This window comes from Scyliorhinus torazame, chromosome 14 (assembly GCF_047496885.1).
Source record: "Scyliorhinus torazame isolate Kashiwa2021f chromosome 14, sScyTor2.1, whole genome shotgun sequence".
NCBI lineage: Eukaryota > Metazoa > Chordata > Chondrichthyes > Carcharhiniformes > Scyliorhinidae > Scyliorhinus > Scyliorhinus torazame.
This window is the reverse complement of record NC_092720.1, coordinates 181,939,735-181,965,649: the sequence shown is the minus strand read 5'-3', so window position 1 is coordinate 181,965,649 and position 25,915 is coordinate 181,939,735.

Sequence of the window (25,915 nt, the reverse complement as noted above, 5' to 3'; positions counted from 1 at the left end):
GTATTACTCTGGCTGCCAAAACAATTCCCTTCCCAGTCGGCTATTCGTAGTAAAGATGCTCTAGCCATACACTGCCCAAATATGCTCTCAGTAAATGGGCATGAAATCAATCTGAGCTAGCCAGCTATTGATGCTTGCAACCCACTGCTTCCCCTGTCGACCAGCTTCTGTCCTTGTTGACTGCAGTTAGCCTTCCGTCTAATGTAAGACGTTTACATCACAGCTTTATAACAGAAGCCACAGTGGAGGATCTGACGTTGCAGCGCCAGGACGTCATTGACTTATTGATAATAGTCGTAAATCATAATGACAAACAACACATCACGTTTTTGTTTAAAAATTGTAATTAAAACCCTCAAAATACTGCCCATGTTACCTCGACCCCCTTTCAGTAAACTGCTTCATTTGCCGACCATAGGAACAATTGGTTTAATGGATAGTTTAAGCAATTATCAACTGTCTCACGAGGGAACGTTATGATAAGGAGGAACAGGAATGGTGACTCAAAATTTCCTGTGATGGGGATGTGCTGAGCAGTCGGACATCATGTGGCTCTCCTCTGTAAACAGAACAACGGCACTTTTAGCAGAATTTAGCACACATAATCCGACTAAAACATCCCCTAACCCTTAACGACAAGAAATCCAGCAACAATGCCAGGAAACAGCAGCTCAAGAGGCGGCAGAGAAAGCAGAAATCTGCAGCAAGTTACAAGAGCGGCGAGCAGGCGGATCAGCAGACCCACGAGGCGAGGGGTCCATGGCCACGTCCGAGCGAAGCAGACCACTGACTCGAAAAGCGAGTTCCACGCAACCCCTCCCCCCCCCTCCCCTCCCCGCCAGGCGATGGATGGAGGACTTTCCTCACCACGGAACTGAACGAGATGAAGGACGATATCAAGGCCGAAATAAGGGCAGCAGTCAAGTTGGCAATGACGGAGTCGCTGGCCACCATGCAGGTGGCCCTCGGCAGTATGACAAAGAGATTGGAGTCTAGGAGAGCACGATGAAGCAGCTGGAGAAAGCCTCGACGGACCAGAGCGACTGAATCGTCACCTAGAGGCCGAAATTAAGACCATAAGACCATAAGACACAGGAGCGGAAGTAAGACCATTCGGCCCATCGAGTCCACTCCACCATTCAATCATGGCTGACTTCAACTCCATTTACCCGCTCTCTCCCCATAGCCCTTAATTCCTCGAGAATTCAAGAATTGATCAACTTCTGTCTGAAAGACACTCAACGACCCGGCCTCCACCGCCCTCTGTGGCAATGAATTCCACAGACCCACCACTCTCTGGCTGAAGAAATTTCTCCTCATCTCTGTTCTAATTAAGAGGTTGGTGGCGACCCAGGGAACCCGAAAGGAAAGGTGGAGGACCAAAAATATCGATCGAGGTGGCAGGACATCAGAATATTGGATCTGCCAGAGGGAATTGAGGGCAGGGATACGACCGACTCCGTGGCCCAAATGCTAGTGGGCAGAGACAGTGTCCCCAAACCGCCGGAGATCGACAGGGCTTATAGGTCGCTTCCACCAAATCCCAAGGCGGAGGAACAGGCGACAGCAGTCCTAGCCAAGCTGTACAAGTTCCAGGACCGGGACAGGATTCTTTGCTGGGCCACACAGATGAAGACTCGCAACTGGGATGGACATAAACTCAGAGACTACCAGGACGTTGAGGCGGACTTGGCAAATCGCAAGGCAGAGTTTCATAAGGGAAAATCTGCCCTGTAAAAAAACAAAATTAAATTCGGGATGCTGTACCCAGCGAGGCTCTGGGTAACATAGGAACATTAATTTATTGCCCCGGGAGAAGCGGACGAATTCGTCAAAAAGAACGGACTAGGCAGATAGCAAGGGAGACAATGATAAAGAAGACAATCAAGAGGCAGACAGGAAACGATGAACAATTTTGTGTAGGATTGCAGCACTTCGTTACGAACAGGGGGACCAGTCTGTAGAAAGGAGGGGCGACTACAGCGGAAAACAGGAGAGCCTGAGGAGTAGATGGACGGGACACCAACAGAGCGGACGTAGGAGAGGGTTCGGATCGACCCCAAGAAGCACGAGTGGGAAAGCTAGCACCAGGAGATATGCCTGAGGGGTGGGGCGTGGCGCATCTCCCACCAGCGACACAGCGAGCGGGGGGGGGCGGGGGAGACAACACCAAGGGCGGGAAAGCAGAGTGGTGTACAGAAGGGGACCTGGGAGGGGGCAGGAGGGGCGCAGGGGATTCTGGGGCATCAAGAGGGCGGAAAACAAATTCGCAGGGGGGACAAAACGACACAGGAGGGGGGATGGCTCTAGACTGGCTTCAGCAGGTCACTCAGGGAGACGTGTAACAAGATGGCACCACAAGTAGCCACGCTGCATAGTCCCTGGAAAGAAGAAAAGCCCAGAGTGCTGGGGCTGAGCCACGTGGCATGCACAGAGTTGGTGGTTATGGTGGGTGATCCCTGGACAAAGGGAAACCCCAGAGCTCAGGTGCCCGGCATCATGGTGAGAACGGTGATCATGGCCATTTTGGATGGGAGCCTAACAGATGGAACCTCCGGAATGCCGGGGTGCATCCATAAGGTAAATATGGTTGATCCCGCAAGAGCGGAGGGGGCGCGGAATACCCCCCATCACAATAGTCATCTGCAAAGTCAGGGCATTTAACAGCCCAGTGAAAGGATCCACAGTCTTCTTCCACATGAAAAGTATTAAAGCTCTGACATAGTGTTCCTCCAAGAGATGCACACGAGGCAGAAGAACAGACTGGGGGTAAGAAAGGGATGGGTGGGTTAGACGTGCTACTCTTCCTATGGGACGAGAGCTGGGTGGGGGGGGGGGGTAGCCCTACTGATAAGTAAGAGGACGATGGTCATTGTACAGGGCCCATTGACAGACAGGTCTAACCCCAGAACGGGGAAAACGGCAGGCATGGCAAGAGTACTGGGAACATTTATGGAGCAGATGGGGGATGTGGACACATGGTGGTCATTCACCCAGGTAAGAAGGAATTTTCTTTTTTCTCGCAAGTACATACGGTCGACACCCATAGCGACTTATTTGTAATGGGGAAATCATTGCTTTCAGGGATAGTAAGAGCAGAATACACCACAATTCTAAATCTCACACCATGCTCCACATTACATTGATGTGAGGTTGGAAATGGGCCGTGCTGAATGCCCCACATGGAAGTTGGACATGACCAATTTGGCCTTCAAGATCTTCCACCAGAAAACATCACAGGCCATATACGAGTATATTATGAAAAACCAGAAAGGGCAGGCCTTACCCTCCACATTCAAGAAGGCACTAAAGGCCGTGATTAGAGGAGCAATTATTGCCTGATTGCCCGCAGAGGTAGGGAAGAGAGGGTGGCTCAGCAGCAATTGATCAACACCATTCTGGAGGTTGACTGACGGTACTCCGAGGCCCTGACCATAGAGCTTCAGACAGAGAGGAAAATTCTGCAAGCGGTCTAATCAATCATCTTGAGTCTTGCAGATAATGCTGTAAAAGGGGCGGATCCTTCTGGCATCACCTGTCCTGAGCTACTGCCACAGCTAGAGCCCCCCATGAGCCGATCAGTGACAAGAGCAGCTCGGAGGCCAGCCCGCCACCAAAAAACTCAGGAAACTCCCGAGCTCGTGTCAGAGGATGACACTGAATTTCCATCCCATCTGTCTCCAACACACTCCGCCATCCCAGAGACTTTCACCTCGGTGGGGCACATGAGTAAAGAGGCTCCTGGGACTATCTGTTGCGCATCAAACAGCTGATCTGTTACAGCAGGTGAAAACGGGTACCCGCCGTGGGCGCGGACAGTTGGAGAGCAGTCCGACCCCAGAGTCTAGCTGCTGTACGGATGGATATAGGGCTTCTGGAACAGAGAGTCCCATTAGTCATGGAGATGCAGACACAGAGCCAGGGAGTACATGAGGGGTTGTTGGTGAGCATGCAGCAGCAGGAGGTGGTGCTGACCATGTGTGCCAACATCGCACGGGTGGCGTCCGCAGTGGAGGCATTAGGGGTGACGCTTCTGACTATGGATCAGCATGTCCAAGGCCTGTAACGTTCTGTGTAGACCATGTGTGAGAGCCATCCGGACATCGCAGTGGTGCTTCGGAGCACTTCAACGGCATAGCCCAGGCACTGTCAATCCAGAACATTACACACCAGTTAAATTGGCACGGTGCTAGGGCACAAAACTGTACATAGTTGTTCACAGTAAACATCTGTTACCACAGTTACGACTTGCCTCGGTGCTCCGTCAGATGGGTGGGCTTTTCAGGGATGGCCAGAGAGGGGGGTGGGGTTGAATGGGCGGATATTGTGGGTGAGATAGGCTCCCCCGCACCCATCCATCCCCACCTCTGCCACCATCGGACATCCTTGGCACCATGTAATGGCCATCTCGCTTGCAGAGATCACCCAGGTGGATTGTAGAAAGTGCCTGTGTGGGAAGGAATCAGACATCGTCATATGATGGAGAACACCAGAGCTCATCGCAGACCGAGTTGTCATTATCCTCCATCGCATGGACCACAGCAGCTGTTGCTGTTAATGCAGGCCACACACCCCATAGTGCGGCAGGCATGTGACATGGAAGGGGTCGCAGGTGGCAGGGGTGAGTGTGGCGGGTTTGTGGCGGGGGGTGGGGGTGGGGGTGGGGGAGTGAGGGTGTTTGGGGGTGGGTGTTGGATGCATTGTCCGTACCTCTGGCCAGTCCCCCCCCACACCCCCCCCCCCCCCCGGTTGGTGAACCAGGTGGCGATCGGAGTGTCCCGTGCGCTTTGCCCCGACCCACTCATCGTGCAGCCTCCCGTGCCGATCTGGGCCCCATGTCCTACTGTCCCTCACTCTTCCCCACATCCTCCTCATCAGCCGAGGTGTGGCATTCACCATCCTCATCCAGTACGTCGCCCCTCTGTTGCACGTTGTGGAGGTCGCAGCCTGCTGCCACGATGCGGGTAACCCTCTCAGCATCATACTGGAGCGTCCTGCCGGAGTGGTCCAGCGATTTGAACCACATCATCAGGAGGCCAAAGCACCACTCGATCATTCCTCTAGTTGTTGCTTGGGTGTCAATGGAGTGGGTCTCTGTGTCGGTCTGTGGCGTTGGGATAGGAGTCGTCAGCCACGACTGCAGTAAATAACCCCGGTCACCCAGGATGCAACACCCCACCCAGGGATCGTCTCAAAAATATCAGGAATTGTCATGTGCCAGGATGACGGCGTCATGCACACCGCCGGGTATCGGGCGCAAACGTGTATGATACGTAGCTGATGATTACATATCAGCTGCACGTTTCTCGACTGGAACCCCTTTTAGGTTGTGTCGGGTGGCCTGTCAGCTGCAGGTGCTCGTAGGCGCATATGCAGCCCGTTGATCACCCCCTGGATCCGGGGAGACTCGTTGATCGTGGCGAACCCCACTGCCCGGGAAGCCTGGTGATCTCCGAAGTGGATGTTGTGAAGGGGGTCTGGGTCTGGGGCGGCGGCGGGGGGCCTGGGGTGGGTGGGCGGGGGGGGGGGGGGCGGGGGACGGGAGGGCAGGGGGAGGGGGTGCACGGGGTGAGTTTGGGAGGAGGCGGGGCGAAAGGGCTGCTGAATCAGAAATGAGGAGATGCCATTTTCAGAGATTATCAAAGCATTTACAGTGCAGAAGGAGGCCATTCGGCCCATCGAGTCTGCACCGGCTCTTGGAACGAGCACCCTACCCAATGTCAACGCCTCCACCCTATCCCCATAACCCAGTAACCCCACCCAACACTAAGGGCAATTTTGGACACTAAAGTCAATTTGCCATGGCCAATCCACCTACCCTGCACATTTTTGGACTGTGGGAGGAAACTGGAGCGCCCGGAGGAAACTCACGCACACACGAGGAGGATGTTGTGCAGACTCCGCACAGACAGTGACCGAAGCCAGAATCAAACCGGGGACACTGGTGCAATTGTGCTATCCACAATGCTACCGTGCTGCCCAAATTTCTGATGTGAAGATGCCGGCGTTGGACTGGAGTGAAAGACCAGATTAAAGTCCAACAGGTTTGCTTCAAATCACTAGCTTTCGGAGCACTGCTCCTTCCTCAGGTGAATGAAGAGGTAGCTTCCAGAAACATATATATAGACAAAGTCAAAGATGCAAGGCGATATTTTGAATGCAAGCATTTGCAGGTAATTATGTCTTTACAGATCCAGAGAGAGGGATAATCCCAGGTTAAAGAGGTGTGAGTTGTCTCAAGTCAGGACAGTTCCTAGGGTTTTGCATGCCCAGGCCAAATGGTGGGGAGTGAATGTAATGCAACATGAATCCACGGTCCCGGTTGAAGCCGTACTCATGGATGTGGAACTTGACTTTGTTTACATATATGTTTCTGGACCCTACCTCTTCATTCACCTGAGGAAGGAGCAGTGCTACGAAAGCTACTGATTTTAAAGTTCGAGCGAGACTGTTTTGAGCAGAGGTCAGAAGGGCATTTTCACACCAAGGGTAATAATTATTTGAATCTTTCTCCCCCAAAATGTTGCCAATGTTTGGACAGCTGGGAATTTTAATTCTAAGCTTGATAGATTATTTATTGGCTAAGAGTGTCTTAGGATATGGAGTTAAGTGAGAAACTGGGGTTCACTTGTAGATCAGTAAGTTTTATCATTCAGTGGTGTAGCAGGCTTGAAGTGCTGAATGACCTGCTTCTGCTTTCCATGTTCTTCCCTCTGGCACTTCCAATTTAAAGCTCTTTTCAGCTCTGTTCATTACCGCGGCAATGGATGGTACAAACAACAGCATTTTTCTGATCGGACAGTTCACCAAATTGGAGAAGATTTTCCTGATGCTTACTCCACCTCTCTGGGACGAGAGCCTAATGATTCATAGACTCGTTTTCTTGTGATTGGTATGGATGTATGTTCGTCCACAAGCAGAACTAACAATAAGCTTCCTGAGTAGCCTTAAACAGGGATCAATATCATTACAGGATAGAGCACACCTCATGGATTGAGAAGGGGTACTCTGCGGAAATAATTTCACTTAAAATGGCCGCCTATTCCTGTGGAGGGAAGGAACAATGATTGGAATGATAGTGCTGACCCTTCAGTGTTGAGAGGAGTCTGTCGGTCAGCAATGGATTATGAGAGGCACAATGCTGTGAGGGGTACTGGAACTCTATCCCTCTGCAGGTTTGTAATGGGGCCTGAGCAGGGGCAGTGCATGGTGGCATACTAGGGCATTAACCCTCGGCCAGTAGGTAAAAGTGTCTGAAGAGGGGCAGGACACAGTAGGATTCTGGGGAATGAACTTTGGGTCTGTGCGTGCTCGTGACTGTGGGGGAATTGCCAAACAGATTAATGAGGCATTGATCTTTGGACGGTAAATCATTGGGTTTGTTTAGGTGCAGTGACTGGCTGTCTAACGGGGCCGAAGATGGAGATAAAACATTGGGTAACTGAGTTAAAGAAAGGAGAAGGGGAAGGAGTGGCATATAAGAATAGAAAGGGTATATTTGACCCCTTATGTCTTCCCTGCCATTAAATTAGATAATGACGGTTGTGAATCTTAATCCCATTTTCCCACCTCTGCACTCCAGATTCCTCAATATTATTCTCAACAACAACAAAAAACATGACAGCTCCAGTTGACGCCCAGCATTTTCAGCAAGAGTGCGTATCCCCATCTCCAGTGTCCCTTGTGCGAATAAAGCTTCCCAACATCTCTGAACAGCTTTATTTTAACTATGTCATCTCGCTCTTCAATAATAGTATCCGCTGCATTAAAAAAAAATCCTAGTAACACTCTAAAACTTTAACCTTATATAGACAAAGAAGTTTACGTTTAGTCGATGCAAACTCTACTCATACATTAGCCTTTTTAGCCTCATGGCCAGTCTATCTGTCCTGAGGTGTGGAACCTGAACTGAATACAATTACTCCTGATCGGGTCCAACGAGAGATTTCAATAAAATGTAACATTACTTCCACATGTATTGCAGTTATACGAATTCCTGAACAAGAGTTAAGGAGGCGATTCAGCCATGTGTATGCGCTTCACCATTTAATCAGAAGTCTTACAACACCAGGTTAAAGTCCAATAGGTGTGTTTCGAATCACTAGCTTTCGGAGCGCTGCTCCTTCCTCGGGTGAATGTGCTCTGAAAGCTAGTGATTCGAAACAAACCTGTTGGATTTTAACCTGCTCTTGTCAGACTTCTTACTGTGCCCACCCCAGTCCAACGCTGGCATCTTCACACCATGGCTACCATTCAATAAGATGAAAGCTGATCGGACAACAGATCAAAGCTTTATCCCGCTTACGTGCAGTAACCTACCACCCCTTTTATACTCGATCCACATCTACGTTAAAAAGATTCACAGGTTCTGCTTCCACCACTTCCAGGAAGAAAGTTGCAAAGCCTTGTGCCGGGCTTTGAGGCACAGCCCGTAACAGCCTCCCAAACTGGCGCTGGAATGTGGCGACTAGGGGCTTTTCACAGTAACTTCATTTGAAGCCTACTTGTGACAATAAGCGATTTTCATTTCATTTCATTTCAGTCGTTACCACTGCTGCCTCACGGCTCCAGCGATTCGGGTTCAATTACGGCCTTGGGTGACTGTGTTGAGTTTGCACTTTCTTCCCGTGTCTACGTGGGTTCCTCCTGGTGCTCCGGTTTCCTCCCACAGTCCAAAGAGAGTGCAGGTTAGGTTGATTGGCCATGTACTTTGTCCCTTAGTATCCAAAGGATTTCCTGAGTTTACAGGGTTACGGGATAGGATGCAGGCGTTGAGTAAAATAGGGTGCGCTTGCCAGGGGCCAGTGCAGACTCGAAAGGACCGATTGGCCTCCTTCTGCCCTGTAAATTCTATGGTTCTATAATTTATTTCCTTCTAATGGAACAACAAAATTACCTCATATCTGTTTTATTAAATGGCCGTCAATATATTTAAACCGCGAACCCCCTAATTCCAGATTCCTCCACAAGGGGAAATAAGCTTCCACATCGATCCTGTCCAGACTCTTCAGGATCTTATAGTTTCAATCAAGTCGCCTCTCATTCTTCTGAACTCGAGGAGACACAACTACAGTCTGTCCAACCATTCCTCAAAAACAGAAGCACCCAACCCAGCTATTCGTCCGATAAATCTTTATGGAACTTCCAACGCACATACATCCGTCTTAAACTAAGATGAATAATACTATACACATTACTCTAAAATGTCTCACTAGCTCTCGGTTCAACTGAAGCTGAACTTCCCTACTTATTCCCCTCGCAATAAATAATAAGATTCTATTAGCTTTCCTAAATAACTGCTGTACCTGATCCTAGCCCATTGTGATCCATACACTGGGACATCCAGATCCCTCTGCACATCAGTGCTCTGCAGTCCCTCGCCCTTTGGATGATTAGCTTCTCCTCTATTCTTCTTGACACAGTGAACTCTTATACATTTCCCTACATGATACTCCAGTATTCTGGATAAAGACTAACGTTCCACAAGGCTTTCCAATACGTTATTGTACATTTCCAATCAGCTTTGATTATTTCACAGTTTCGTCTTCCCAGGTGTCAGTTTCCCATCAGATAGCAAATATCCGGTTTCAGCTTTCTTAGATCCTAAGTGCAAAAGCTCACATTTACTTTCATCTACTGAAGTTTTTCCAGATCACTGATATTTCATTCAAAATTACACCAGCACATCCGTCTTCATCAGATAATGGAGCCAATGCTGCTTCATCGGTTGACTCCTCAATGATGGGGGATCCAAACATGTCCTTGCAAAACATAAGGTTGAAGCATTCACGACAATTTCCAGTTTGAAGTACCGATTTGATAATAAACCCGCCCTCCACCGGAGGTATTCAACTTCACAGCTGCCAGTCTTGAGCCAACTTGATTCGCACCATTTGTTATAAAAAAACAGTTGGAGGCTCAGGATATTGCAAAGGCTATGGGCCCTGACAATATTCCGACTTTTGCTCCAGAGCTTGCTGCGCCCCTCCCCACACTGTTCCAGCACACCTACAACACTAACAACTAGCCGGAAAGGGGGAGAATTGTCCAGGTATGTCCTGTCCAAAAAAAACAAACAAAGGCAACATGGCCATTAACCGCTACATCAGTCCATGCTCGATCATTTGTCTTCAAAACAGCGACCACGACACCACACAACCCTGTCATGGCAATCTCTGCAAGACGTGCCAGATCATCAACATGGATACCACTATTACACGTGAGAACACCACCCACCAGGTACGCGGTACATACTCGTGCGACTCGGCCAACGTTGTCTACCTCATACACTGCAGGAAAGGATGTCCCGAAGCGTGGTACATTGGCGAGACCATGCAGACGCTGCAACAACGAATGAACGGACATCGCGCAACAATCACCAGGCAGGAATGTTCCCTTCCAGTCGGGGAACACTTCAGCAGTCAAGGGCATTCAGCCTCTGATCTCCGGGTAAGCCTTCTCCAAGGCGGTATTCAGGACCCGCAACAATGCAGAATCGCCGAGCAGAAACTTATAGCCAAGTTCCGCACACATAAGTGCGGCCTCAACCGGGACCTGGGATTCATGTTGCATTACATTCATCCCCCACCATCTGGCCTGCGAAATCCTACCAACTGTCCTGGCTTGGTACAATTCACACCTCTTTAACCTGGGGTTACCCCATCTCTGGATCTGTAAAGATTTAATCACCTGCTAATGGTCGCATTCCAAGCATTGTTTGGCATCTTTGAATTTGTCTATATATGTGTTTCTGGAACAGACCTTTTCATTCACCTGAGGAAGGAGCAGCACTCCGAAAGCTAGTGACATCGAAACAAACCTGTTGGACTTTATCCTGGTGTTGTAAGACTTCGTACTGTGATTAGGGATAGTCAGCACGGATTTGTGAGGGGTAGGTCTTGCCTTACAAATCTTATTGAATTCTTTGAGGAGGTGACCAAGCATGTGGATGAAGGTAAAGCAGTGGATGTAGTGTACATGGATTTTAGTAAGGCATTTGATAAAGTTCCCCATGGTAGGCTTATGCAGAAAGTAAGGATGCATGGGATAATGGGAAATTTGGCCAGTTGGATAACGAACTGGCTAACCGATAGAAGTCAGAGAGTGGTGGTGGATGGCAAATATTCAGCCTGGATCCCAGTTACCAGTGGCGTACCGTAGGGATCAGTTCTGGGTCCTCTGCTGTTTGTGATTTTCATTAATGACTTGGATGAGGGAGTTGGAGGGTGGGTCAGTAAATTTGCAGACGATGCGAAGATTGGTGGAGTTGTGGATAGTAAGGAGGGCTGTTGTCGGCTGCAAAGAGATATAGATAGGATGCAGAGCTGGGCTGAGAAGTGGCAGATGGAGTTTAACCCTGAAAAGTGTGAGGTTGTCTATTTTGGAAGGACAAATATGAATGCGGAATACAGGGTTAACGGTAGAGTTCTTGGCAATGTGGAGGAGCAGAGAGATCTTGGGGTCTATGTTCATACATCTTTGAAAGTTGCCACTCAAGTGGATAGAACTGTGAAGAAGGCCTATGGTGTGCTCACGTTCATTAACAGAGGGATTGAATTTAAGAGCCGTGAGTTGATGATGCAGCTGTACAAAACTTTGGTAAGGCCACATTTGGAGTACTGTGTACAGTTCTGGTCGCCTCATTTTAGGAAGGATGTGGAAACTTTGGAAAAGGTGCAAAGAAGATTTACCAGGATGTTGCCTGGAATGGAGAGTAGGTCTTACGAGGAAAGGTTGAGGGTGCTAGGCCTTTTCTCATTAGAACAGAGAAGGATGAGGGGCGACTTGATAGAGGTTTATAAGATGATCAGGGGAATAGATAGAGTAGACAGTCAGAGACTTTTTCCCCGGGTGGAACAAACCATTACAAGGGGACATAAATTTAAGGAGAAAGGTGGAAGATATAGGAGGGATATCAGAGATAGGTTCTTTACCCAGAGAGTAGTGGGGGCATGGAATGCACTGCCTGTGGAAGTAGTTGAGTCGGAAACATTAGGGACCTTCAAGCAGCTATTGGATAGGTACATGGATTATGGTAAAATGATATAGTGTAGATTTATTTGTTCTTAAGGGCAGCACGGTAGCATTGTGGATAGCACATTTGCTTCACAGCTCCAGGGTCCCAGGTTCGATTCCGGCTTGGGTCACTGTCTGTGCGGAGTCTGCACGTCCTCCCCGTGTCTGCGTGGGTTTCCTCCGGGTGCTCCGGTTTCCTCCCACAATGCAAAGATGTGCGGGTTAGGTGAATTGGCCAATGATAAATTGCCCTTAATGTCCAAATTGCCCTTGGTGTTGGGTGGAGGTGTTGAGTTTGGGTAGGGTGCTCTTTCCAAGAGCCGGTGTAGACTCAAAGGGCCGAATGGCCTCCTTCTGCACTGTAAATTCAATGATAATCTATGATTAATCTAGGACAAAGGTTCGGCACAACATTGTGGGCCGAAGGGCCTGTTCTGTGCTGTATTTTCTATGTTCCATGTTCTATGTACATTCTGTTGAAGAACAATTAACAAAAATACATGATGAGTAAAACAACATAAGAAAAATAGTGACAGCGCTGGTGGGACACAGTCCTAAAACAAATCGTCAAAGGAAACTTAGAAAATCAAGTCGTAACGATATCTCCAGGAAGTGGTGAAGATGGGCAGCAGCCCACGTAATGCACACCAGTTGGTGCCGGCCTCAAGTGTGCTCACTCAAGGGAAACTGGCCGTGAGGATAGGCACGGAAACTGGATGGCAAACGGGTCCCCTCTACAGCCCATTGGCTGGACCTGTCTATGGTCATCTTGTACAGGTCCAGGAGCAGACTGGGGAGGAAGCGCTCCCATCCCAATCCCCTCCGCACGAGGTTCATCTTTACATAAATATATCCAATCACAATGGAAGTACCTGAGCAAATAGGAAAAATTGCTGCTGTAATACAAATCAGTTCAAAAGGCAGTGTGCAGCTGACACACCCTGGGCAGAATCCACAGTTTCAGTACAGGCAGCAGCTCATAGACCGAAAATAAATGTTCGCATGTTAAAGAATTTCACACAGGCCTCTCCTCCCAACTCTTTGAGGGAAGCAACAATAATCGGACTGATGCTGGTGTTATGTGCGGAGTAGACTCTGCAGGTGGGTAATAGCGTCCTCGAGGGGCAGTTGCACATGGGGTACTGGGCATTAATCGCTGGTTAATGTGTAATTACTTGCGAAGTAGAAGTGCCAGTCTGTGTGGAGTTTGAATGTTTTTCCTGTGTCTGCGTGGGTTTCTTCCGTATGCTACGGCTTCCTCCCACAGTCCAAAGATGTGCAATCTGGGTGGATTGGCTATGCTAAATTGCCAATAGTGTCCAACGGTTAGGTGAGGTTACAGGGAGGAGTGAGTTCCACGTCAGTGGTTGGAAAAGTATTGGACATTTTTCTGATGGACGGCATCGATCTTCACTTGGAGAGGCAAGGTTTAATCAGGGAGAATCAGCATGGCTTTGTCAGAGTGAGGTCGTGCTTAACAAATTTGATTTAATTTTTTGAGCATATAACCAAGTGTGTAGATAAATGTAGTGCAGTTGATGTAGTTTAACATGTATTTTAGCAAAGCCTTCGACAAGGCCCCACATGCAGACGTATTAAGAAGGAAAATACACATGGGATACAGTGTAATTTGGTAACGTGGATTAATAATTTGCTTCGCGGTAGGAGGCAGAGGGTGATGATAGATGGTTGCACTAGTGCCTGGAAGCTAGGGGCCAGTGGCATACTAAACGGATCTGTGGTGGGCCCCCTATTGTTTGTTATTTATATAAATGACGTATGTGACTATGTGGGGGATAGGATCAGTAAGTTTGTGGATGACACAAAGATTAACTGAGTGCTTAACAGTGATTTTGACTGTCTTGGATTACAGGAAGATATAGATGGGATGGCCAACTGGGCGGAGAAGGGGCAGATGGAATTTAAACTTGAAAAGTGTGAGGTTATACACTTTCGATTGAGTAATTTAACAAGGGTGTATACTATGAAAGGTCTGACACTGGAAGTTCCGAAGAACAAATAAACCTTGGCGTGTTTTTCCATAGACCTCTGAAGCCAGAAGGGCAGGGTGGTGAAAAAGGCATATGTGACACTAGCCTCTATCAATCGGGGCATAGATCACTCAATTTCAGCAGAACTAAAGAGCTGGCAAGTGACTTCAGAAAGTAAAGTATCGTACACACCATATCTGCATCAATGGGGACGAGGTGGATATGGTTGATAGCTTCAAATTCCGAGGTGTACACATCAGCAGCAATCTGCCCTGGTCCGGCCCCCCCCGCCCCCCCCCCCCCCCCCACGTCGACGCTACGACCAAGAAGCACAGCAGCGCCTACACTTTCACAGGAAACTAAGGAAATTCGCCACCTCCACATTGACTGCTATCAATTTTTACAGGTTCCCGTAGAAACCACACTATCTGGCTGCATCACAGTCTCGTATGACAACTGCTTGGCCCAAGGCCGTAAGAATCTACACAGATTCGTGAACACAGCCCAGTCCATCACACGAACCCGCCTCCCAGCCATTGACTCTGCCTAAACCTCCCGCTGCCTTGGGAAAGCGGCCAGCATAATGAAAGACCCCTCCCACCAAGCGTATTCCCTCTTCCAACTTCTTCCATCGGGCAGGGGATACAAAGGTATAAGAAGACGCACTAACAGATACAAAAACAGATCCATCTCCACTTTTACCAGACAGCTAAACGATCTCCTTATGGGCTGATCTGATCTCCTTCTTCATCTTCTCCACTGAGTAATACTACATTCCCGTATGCTTCACCAGATGCCTGTGTCTATGTATTTACATTGTGTATTTATGTTTGCCCTATGTATTTTCTCATGTATGGAATGATCTGTCTGTACTGTGCAGAATAATTCTTTTCACTGTACCTCGGTACATGTGACATTAAACAAATCCAAATTCAATTTTAAGAAGAAGGGAGGTCATGTATAGAACCTTCCTGATGTCACAGCTGGAGTACTATATGCAATTCTGATCGCCACATTATGGAAAGTTTGTAATTGCACTGGACGGGGTGCAGAGAAGATTTACCAGAATTGTGCTTGAGATGGAACATTAAGTTGCAAACGGAGGATGGATGGGATTGTGTTGCTTTGTCTGGAGCTGAGAAGACTGAGGAGTGACCTGGTTGAGGTGCAAAATATTTTGAGGGGCATGGACAGAGTGGATATGAACCAGCTGTTCCCCTTATGTTGAAGGGTCAGTTCCGAGGGGACAGAATCTCAAAGTGAGGGTTGGGAGCTTTAGGAAGGCTTTGAGGAAAATCTGTTTTAGCCGCAGAGTGGTGACGGTCTGGAATGCACTGCCGTGGAGGGTTAGAGGCGTGATGTCTCACACCCTTTAAAAGCACCTAGATGCGCATTTGGCACGTCATAAATTTCAAGGCAATGTGCGAAGTGCTGGCAAGTGGGATTAGGTGGGCTGTTTAGGGCCTTTCATGCATCGGTGCAGACTCAATGGGGCGAAGGATCTCTTGTGCACTGTAGCATTCTGAGATTCTGTGAATCTAAAAGAAATGTAGATTCACTTGAGACTTTTCTTTCACACCTTGGTAATATTATCATTTTTTGTTCCTAACAGCCCATTCAGATCCGGTTTTATTTTGTAACCATTCTTTCCAAAATGCCTCGGGTAAACATCCGCTGGCAGCTTTTCAAACCTACTTGACATATCAAATGCACAGTTCAGATTCACTGATCCATTGTGTCCCTTGATTTAACTATGTTCGTCTCAGTTTAAAAAGCAAAACATAACCAACAGAAAATATGAACATTTCTTGATCGCCCTGCTAAATCTTTGTGACACCTCACTTTTGTTGTACACAAGTAGGCAAATTTCAAGACAATGGGCGGAATCTTACCAGAAAATGGCTGATTATCAGTTCTGGTGAGAAAAGCATTGGGAATCTCGAAAGAATTTCTCAGGGAATTTTGAGACGCTGAAAGAAACATAACCTCGTAAGTCTGCCACTCGCAGGCTCTAAATGCACCTACTTACCAACCCTGAGCAGTTACAATGTATGGAATGTATGGATCTCCAATGTATGGAACTCGAATCAGTGGCAGTGAACATTAGCTCTGCATTTGTCTTTGGCACAATTGACTTGTCAGTGAAGGGTGCAGTTGCATATCAAGCAAATGAATGCCTCTTGTGACAGACGAGGCACAGCTGATGAGAGTGAAGCGTGCAATTAGCATGACAAGCATACATGCAGAGGGCACCCTCATTCGCCAATTTCCCAGCCCTATACACATAATCGTGAGAGTTCAACTTCCGATAAAGTATTTGACATTCAATGGAGCTGATCCCTTGGTCCTCTGGGTGCTTCCTGAGTGTTGAGTTCTCCTTGTAGTTCAGTTGTGCTTCTGCAAGTGAGAGGGATTTCATTTCTCATGAGGAAGGGATGAAACCCATTCCCGAGAATCCCATTCTGCTCGACTAGTATGGAACCCCACGCAGAAACTCACAGTTTCCCCCAGTGCTCAACATACAAGTCCTCCCGCCCACCTTCCAGCTCCCAGTAATGACGGGAATTCCCTCAGGTGTGATTTAGCCACAAACCAAGAAAGGAGAACACAGGAAGTGCCGTCGCCCCCTGAAAGCAAGTAACGCCCCAAATTAAATGGAAGAATGGTCGGCTAGTGACGCCACTGAAAAAAATAAATAATTCATGTACAAAAACAAGTGATGCTACCTTATATGTTGACTTCTTCTTATTTCAATTCTAATATCGACTGGCTTCCATCAAAATCTACTCTTCTATTTTTGACATACAAAGCACAACTTAATATAAATCGCAATAGTTCAACTTCCAATAACATCAAACGGTGAAAAATAGATTGAGATTACGGTTATGTGTTACCTTGACGAATCCATGCCAAACTGTTAGTTATTGCATCGTAAAAAGTTCAAATGGTAGCTCCGTCGCTATGCAACAAAACACAAAATACAACGTTCACCTTGAACATTTCACCAAAAAAAACGTCACTGAGGGCCGTATGCACGCCGTGAGCTCTCTCTATTTGCCCATGTTCGGCCCTAGGTCTTCATTCAGGCAACTCCTCTCTGTGTGTTAATTGCTGGCTCTGTCTTTCGTGGAGGGAGACCTCTCCTATCCCTCTTTATCAGCTTCCCGTTTGGGAATCCGCTGAGTAGTCATCTCCGGGTTCCCAGCGGAGTTGCACATGTTACCATGCTCAGAGCACTGTCGTGATCATTCTCTTTCCCACACTATTTTTCTGCGAGTGGAGCAGTGCTCTAGGATATCCGGTCATATCGACTTTGTCACGGACCTCTTAATCTGAGAAATAGCAGTCATGTTTGATAGTACTTTGCCGTTAGATATTTCTTTCCTAAATCACAGTGAATCCATGGTTGTTCTGCATTTGCAAAGAAAATTTCAGAATATAATAAGATTTCGTTTTCATTGAGTGTTTCACAACCAGCCACGATAGTGTAAATAACATTGCCCAAATGTGTTCCCCACTGTGATATTTTGTGTGGTGAGAGACATCTCTTTGTAAATTCTCTTCGTACTTCTTTTTGGAACAAAACGTCAGTTAGACGTGCATTTACGTGAGGATGTTGCTGAGAAGTAGGGACAATTCTGGACTAATGCATGGAAGCTAAAAACATCGACAGCATATCTCTTTTTCGGTATTACTCAAGTTGTATGCTAGCAAATGACGAAATGTTGAAGCATAATTTAACATCGACCAAACACAGCATGGCAGAGATATCTGCTCTGATTAGATATTCATTTGCTGGTTTTGCACCTGCGGTAACTCGAAGAGTGCGCCAAACGATAAGCAAATATCAGGACATTTATTCAATGTTAAAATTAAACCACACGGTGATCTTTGTAGACTAATATTTTTGTTGAATACTAAAGGGACTTTAGCCACGGATAAAATGCTCTAATGTATTTGCATCCCTATACAGTTATGATCAACAAAAATGATTGCAAGATCTTTAAACAGAAAGCCCTACAGTTATATTATATCGTTATATTATATTTTATTTTGTTAAAATTCGGGAATGGTTCCTACAGATTGGAGTGTAGCTAACATAAACTCACGATTCAAAACGGGAGGTAGAGGGAAAACAGGGAACTATAGACCAGTGAGCCTAACGTCGGTAGTAGGGACGCTGTTAGAGTCCATTACCAAGGATTTCAAAGCACAGAATTTGGACAGCAATGGTATATTCTGACAAAGTAACCATGGATTTATCAAAGGGAAATAATGCTTGACAAATCTATTCAAATTCTGTGAAAATCTAACCTGTAGAGCTGACCAGGGATAACCGGTGGATGCAGTTTTTTGAGACATTTGCTTTCCACAAGGTTTCACATCGCAGATTATTATGTAAACTTAAAGCACATGGGATTGCAGGTAATGTCTGGAGATGGGTAGATAGCTGGTAAGCAGATAGGAAGTAAAAAGTTGGAATAAATGGGTCTTTTTCGGAATGGCAGGCAGTGACTAGTGGGGTACCACAGGGATGTGTGTGAGAACACCAACTGTCCACATTATATATTAATGATTTGAACGATGGAACTAAATGTACTATTTCCAAATTTGCATATGATACAAAGGTGGGTGGGAGAGTGAACTGTGAGGACAATACAGAGATTCTTCAGCGGGATTTGGAGAGGTTGATGAGTGGGTCTCTGCGTGTTCGATGCACTATAATTGGGATGAATGTGAGGTTTTCCACTGTGGCAATAAAAATAGGAAGGAAGATTATTATTTGAATGTGTGTAAATTTAGGGGGGTGGATACTCAGTGAAACCTAGGTGGCCTTCTGCATCAGTCGCTGAAAGCAAGCGTGCAGGTACATCAGGGAGCAAAGAAGGCAAATGGTATGTTGACCTTCATAGGGAGAGGATTAGAGTATAGGAGTATGGATGTTCCACTACAATTATATAGAGCATTGGTGAGGCCACACCAGGAGTATTATGTGAAGTTTTACTATGCTTATCTGAGGAAGGATGTTCTTTCTATGAACGGGGTGCCGCGGAGGTTTACCAAGCTGATTCCTGGGTTGGCGGGACTGTCATATAGGAGAGGATTACTCAGTTGGGTTATGTCTTTGGCGTTTAGAATAGTGCGGAGGCAATCTCATAGAAACTTACAAAATTCTAACAGGAGTAGAAAGGGGAGACTCAGAAACAATATTCCCAATTGTGGGGAAGTCCAGAACTAAGGGTTATAGTTTCACGATAAGGGGTAACCTTTTAGGATTGAGGTGCGGAGACATTTCTTCATCCAGAGAGTGGTGAACCTGTGGAATTAACAACCCGAAAAAGTAGTTGAGTCGAAAATATTGTGTAATTTCAAGAAATAAGTAGATATAGCTCTTGCGGTTAAGCAATCAATGGATATGGGGAAAAGCGGGATTAGCGTATTGAACTTGATGATCGGCCATGATCAAAATGAATGGCAGAGCAGGCTCGGAGGCCCGATGATTCCCTCCTGCTTCTGTTTTCTATACCTGTTTCTATGTATATTATTCACTCCATTAATACATATTTAGTCTTGTAGCGAAGGGGCGGGGACGACAAGTGTGTGAGTGAGAGAGTCTCAGATTAAATGAGTGAGGGTAAAACATCTGACAGTCGCTGATTGATGTGAACTGAGAATCGGTGGATGAAGGGGATCTCAGAGTCAGTGAGTTGGGGGACAGGAGAGTTTGTAAATGATAGCGGGACTGAGTGTTGGTAAGTGTGAACGAGGCTGAGGGTCGGTTGGGGAGAGGGGACTGAGACGTGCTGGTCTAATGGGGGAACTCTCAGCCGTTGAATGAGAGGTCAGTGAAAGTATGATAATGAACGGGGCAGACATAGCGTCAATGAATGTTTTACTGTCTCTTTCTCGACGTTTCTGTAGTGAACCTCTTAATTGTTCTTAGTTGCCCCATCCGTATCCTTTACATATCTGGGTAATTTTAACCGACTGTCCTGTGTTGTCACCAGGTTTGATCCGCAAGCATTGAGTTGACTCTGGAAAATCGAAGTATTCGTTTTATGAGATCCTTTCCAGTTGGATTCTCCCGAATCATGATATAAACTATCAGATCTGGTAATGGATGAAGTTAGAGCTGCGGATTCCAGCGCTCAGCTGACAGCTCAGGACAGGATGAGGTTAAAGATATTGAGAGAAGGAAATAAATGACAACTTTCGATGTGGCAGAGTCATCACAACATTTATCTCTGGAAGTACTCTCGACCTTGGGCTGGATTCTTCGTTCCGGATGCTGATTTTGTAATGGGCGAACAGGCAAAGAATCCCTTTTTACCACCGAATCGGGGGCGGTGCTTGTGTTCGGGTGTTACGCCCCCCCCCCCCCCCAAAGAAAAACGGTGAAACGGAGCGGCGCGCCGCACGCCGGTTGGACAGCCTGAGGAATTTACATGAAGGCCTTCCCCCTATGCTCCGCCCCCAATGGAGCGAGTTCCCAACCGCGCGGGGAACGTGTGGTCTCAGCAGGGGTCGGGAACCCGGAGTTTCAGCTGTGCAATGTGTCCAGAGCTGCCAACAGCCGGGCAGGAGCCGTGGTGCTGGCCGGGGGGCTACAGCGAGGGCTAGAGGGACTGGTAGGGTGTGACCCGGGGGTGGCGAGTGGATGTCCTGGGGGCACTATCTGGCAGGTCACATCGACGCATGGCCGATGCCATTTTGTTCGGCGTGACCACTTCACGTCAGGTGGCATGCGCATGCGCAGCCACAGACCCGGTAATTCTCCAGGCATTTATATCGGGAAGGCCGTGCATTTTACGCGGTGAGACTGCTAGCCCCTCACCGGTCGGAGTTTCGGTGCTCCGTCTGCGCCAATTTTTTCCCACTTAAAACGCTACAGCTCTTCCGGACATAGCCCCAAAATCGAGGAATTCAGCCCCATGTGCCCTGAGATAGTACAATGTGATAATGCCTGGTGTATCATGGAACGTTGAAGAAGGACAGGACTCAGTGTATCCTGGGATACTACTGGACGACAGAATCCGGTGTATCCTACGATATTATTGGATGACAGAGCCCACTGTATCCTGGGATCTCACAGTACAATAGATATTGATGCAGCCTGGGTTATTACGGGATGATAGGCCCCAGTGTATCCTGCGATATTAGAATACGATAGCGATCTATTGTTATGTGTCAGGATTTAGAGAATCCCAAAGTGTATCATGGAGTTCACCTGACACACAATTTTTATAGATTGTCGTATGGGGAGCACACGGCCCACTCTACAAGTGTGGTACTTCAGAAATGGAAAAGTTCTATTTTAAAGGAAAACAATGTTTATTCTATGAACTCAAGTTAACCTTTCTAAAACAAACGGTGAACATCTTAGCAGCCAGTAAATCAAATACATCCCCAAAGAATACAACACTAAGTAATCTGTATGCTGCCCTTTACACGCCCAGAAGACTTAACAAACCTCTAAACAGAAGCACATCAGGGTTTGAATTGAATAGTGAAAATATTTATAATTCTGGATTCACCAAATGATTAAGAGATAGTCCTTCATGGCAGAGAGATCAACGGCTGCCTTGTCTGACTTCAGCTGCAACATCCACTGAAAAACGAAACCAAAAGAGAGAGACACACAACCTTTTTTCAAAGTGAAACTAAAAAGCAGAACCAGAGCTCAGCTCCACCCACACTCTGACATCACTGCACTAACATGAGCAGCTAACCATTTCTTAAAGCGACATTCTCATGACACCTCCCCCCAAGAAAAAAAAAGAACCATCAACTTCAAGATGGTTTCATTTTTCATCTTTTCACCATCCTTTAAGAAATGCACACAGTAAATATACTTTATCGTTTCAAAAAACAACACACGCAAACAGGTATAATAATATATCCATTTTTTTCCATTCTTCTTCCTCCAACTGAAATCCTTCATGATTGACAGTCTCTTTGAACAAGAAGGTCTCTGCACGATCCATCCATTTCTCTACGCCTCAGAATTTCTCTTTAAAGTCAGATACTTTAGTTCAACCTGATCACAGAGTCCCTTGCAATTCTCCAACACAGGAGCATTGGTTATAGAACATAGAACATAGAAAATACAGCACAGAACAGGCCCTTCGGCCCACGATGTTGTGCCGAACCTTTGTCCTAGATTAATCATAGATTATCATTGAATTTACAGTGCAGAAGGAGGCCATTCGGCCCTTTTTGTCTGCACCGGCTCCTGGAAAGAGCACCCTACCCAAACTCAACACCTCCACCCAACACCAAGGGCAATTTTGGACATTAAGGGTAATTTATCATTGGCCAATTCACCTAACCTGCACATCTTTGGACTGTGGGAGGAAACCGGAGCACCCGGAGGAAGCCCACGCAGACACGGGGAGGACGTGCAGACTCGGCACAGACAGTGACCCAAGCCGGAATCGAACCTGGGACCCTGGAGCTGTGAAGCATTGTGCTATCCACAATGCTACCGTGCTGCCCTTAAGAACAAATAAATCTACACTATATCATTTTACCGTAATCCATGTACCTATCCAATAGCTGCTTGAAGGTCCCTAATGTTTCTGACTCAACTACTTCCACAGACAGTGCATTCCATGCCCCCACTACTCTCTGGGTAAAGAACCTACCTCTGATATCCCTCCTATATCTTCCACCTTTCACCTTAAATTTATGTCCCCTTGTAATGGTTTGTTCCACCCGAGGAAAAAGTCTCTGACTGTCTACTCTATCAATTCCCCATATCATCGTATAAACCTCTATCAAGTCGCCCCTCATCCTTCTCCGTTCTAATGAGAAAAGGCCTAGCACCCTCAACCTTTCCTCGTAAGACCTACTCTCCATTCCAGGCAACATCCTGGTAAATCTTCTTTGCACCTTTTCCAAAGCTTCCACATCCTTCCTAAAATGAGGCGACCAGAACTGTACACAGTACTCCAAATGTAGCCTTACCAAAGTTTTGTACAGCTGCATCATCAACTCACGGCTCTTAAATTCAATCCCTCTGTTAATGAACGCGAGCACACCATCGGCCTTCTTCACAGCTCTATCCACTTGAGTGGCAACTTTCAAAGATGTATGAACATAGACCCCAAGATCTCTCTGCTCCTCCACATTGCCAAGAACTCTACCGTTAACCCTGTATTCTGCATTCATATTTGTCCTTCCAAAATAGACAACCTCACACTTTTCAGGGTTAAACTCCATCTGCCACTTCTCAGCCCAGCTCTGCATCCTATCTATGTCTCTTTGCAGCCGACAACAGCCCTCCTTACTATCCATAACTCCACCAATCTTCGTATCGTCTGCAAATTTACTGACCCACCCTTCAACTCCCTCATCCAAGTCATTAATGAAAATCACAAACAGCAGAGGACCCAGAACTGATCCCTGCGGTACGCCACAGGTAACTGGGATCCAGGCTGAATATTTACCATCCACCACCACTCTCTGACTTCTATCGGTTAGCCAGTTCGTTATCCAACTGGACAAATTTCCCACTATCCCATGCCTCCTTACTTTCTGCATAAGCCTACCATGGGGAACCTTATCAAATGCCTTACTAAAATACCATGTACACTACATCCACTGCTTTACGTTCATCCACATGCTTGGTCACCTCCTCAAAGAATTCAATAAGACTTGTAAGGCAAGACCTACCCCTCACAAATCCGTGCTGACTATCCCTAATCAAGCAGTGTCTTTCCAGATGCTCAGAAATCCTATCCTTCAGTACCCTTTCCATTACTTTGCCTATCACCGAAGTAAGACTAACTGGCCTGTAATTCCCAGGGTTATCCCTAGTCCCTTTTTTGAACAGGGGCATGACATTCGCCACTCTCCAATCCCCTGGTACCACCCCTGTTGACAGGGAGGATGAAAAGATCATTGCCAACGGCTCTGCAATTTCATCTCTTGCTTCCCATAGAATCCTTGGATATATCCCGTCAGGCCCGGGGGACTTGTCTATCCTCAAGTTTTTCAAAATGCCCAACACATCTTCCTTCCTAACACGTATTTCCTCGAGCTTACCAATCTGTTTCACACTGTCCTCTCCAACAATATCGCCCCTCTCATTTGTAAATACAGAAGAAAAGCACTCGTTCAGACCTCTCCTATCTCTTCAGACTCAATACACAATCTCTCGCTACTGTCCTTGATCGGACCTACCCTCGCTCTAGTCATTCTCATATTTCTCACATCTGTGTAAAAGGCCTTGGGGTTTTCCTTGATCCTACCCGCCAAAGATTGTTCATGCCCTCTCTTAGCTCTCCTAATCCCTTTCTTCAGTTCCCTCCTGGCTATCTTGTATCCCTCCAATGCCCTGTCTGAACCTTGTTTCCTCAGCCTTACATAAGTCTCCTTTTTCCTCTTAACAAGACATTCAACCTCTCTTGTCAACCATGGTTCCCTCACTCGACCATCTCTTCCCTGCCTGACAGGGACGTACATATCAAGGACACGTAGCACCTGTTCCTTGAACAAGTTCCACATTTCACTTGTGTCCTTCCCTGACAGCCTATGTTCCCAACTTATGCACTTCAATTCTTGTCTGACAACATCGTATTTACCCTTCCCCCAATTGTAAACCTTGCCCTGTTGCACGTACCTATCCCTCTCCATTACTAAAGTGAAAGTCACAGAATTGTGGTCACTATCTCCAAAATGCTACCCCACTAACAAATCTATCACTTGCCCTGGTTCATTACAAAGTACTAAATCCAATATTGCCCCTCCTCTGGTCGGACAATCTACATACTGTGTTAGAAAAGCTTCCTGGACACACTGCACAAACACCACCCCATCCAAACTATTTGATCTAAAGAGTTTCCACTCAATATTTGGGAAGTTAAAGTCGCCCATGACTACTACCCTATGACTTCTGCACCTTTCCAAAATCTGTTTCCCAATCTGTTCCTCCACATCTCTGCTACTATTGGGGGGGCCTATAGAAAACTCCTAACAAGGTGACTGCTCCTTTCCTATTTCTGACTTCAACCCATACTACCTCAATAGGGTGATACTCCTCGAACTGCCTTTCTGCAGCTGTTATACTATCTCTAATTAATAATGCCACCCCCCCACCTCTTTTACCACCCTCCCTAATCTTATTGAAACATCTATAACCAGGGACCTCCAACAACCATTTCTGCCCCTCTTCTATCCAAGTTTTCGTGATGGCCACCACATCGTAGTCCCAAGTACCGATCCATGCCTTAAGTTCACCCACCTTATTCCTGATGCTTCTTGTTATGACAGCTTTCAGGCAGTCAAATGCCTGTCGAAAGTCCGCTGTCCATTGAAATTGTCGACGTTTCTTAAGCAAGTCCATCAGTGGAGCAATCACGCTACAAAATCTTTGCACAAATGTTCGATCAAATCCACTCATGCCAAGAAATCGCATTATTTCCCGTCGGCTTGAGGATATCGGGAACTCGTCAAGGAAAGTGATTTGGGCTTTTCCAAATTAATTTCGGCTCGGTTTATCACCAAACCCGCCTCCTGAAGTCAATCGAATAACTCCATCAGATGTTTTCAATGTTCTGTCCATGTCTGGCTGAAAATTACCAGATCATCGATGTATGCCGCACAATTGGGTAATCCTGAAACAACTTTGGTAATCGTTGAAATGTGGCTGGTGCGTTTTCCATGCCAAATGGCATAACTTTGAATTGGTATATACCATCTGGAGACACAAAAGCTGAAATCTCCTTCGCCCTTTCGGATAAAGGTACCTGCCAGTAATCTTTAAGTCAATCCAATTTGGAAATAAAAGCTGATTGTCCCACTTTCTCAATGCAATCCTCCAAACGTGGGATAGGATACGAGTCCGTTCTTGTAACTGCATTAACCTTTCTATAGTCCACACACAACCGTTGGGTACCGTCTGGATT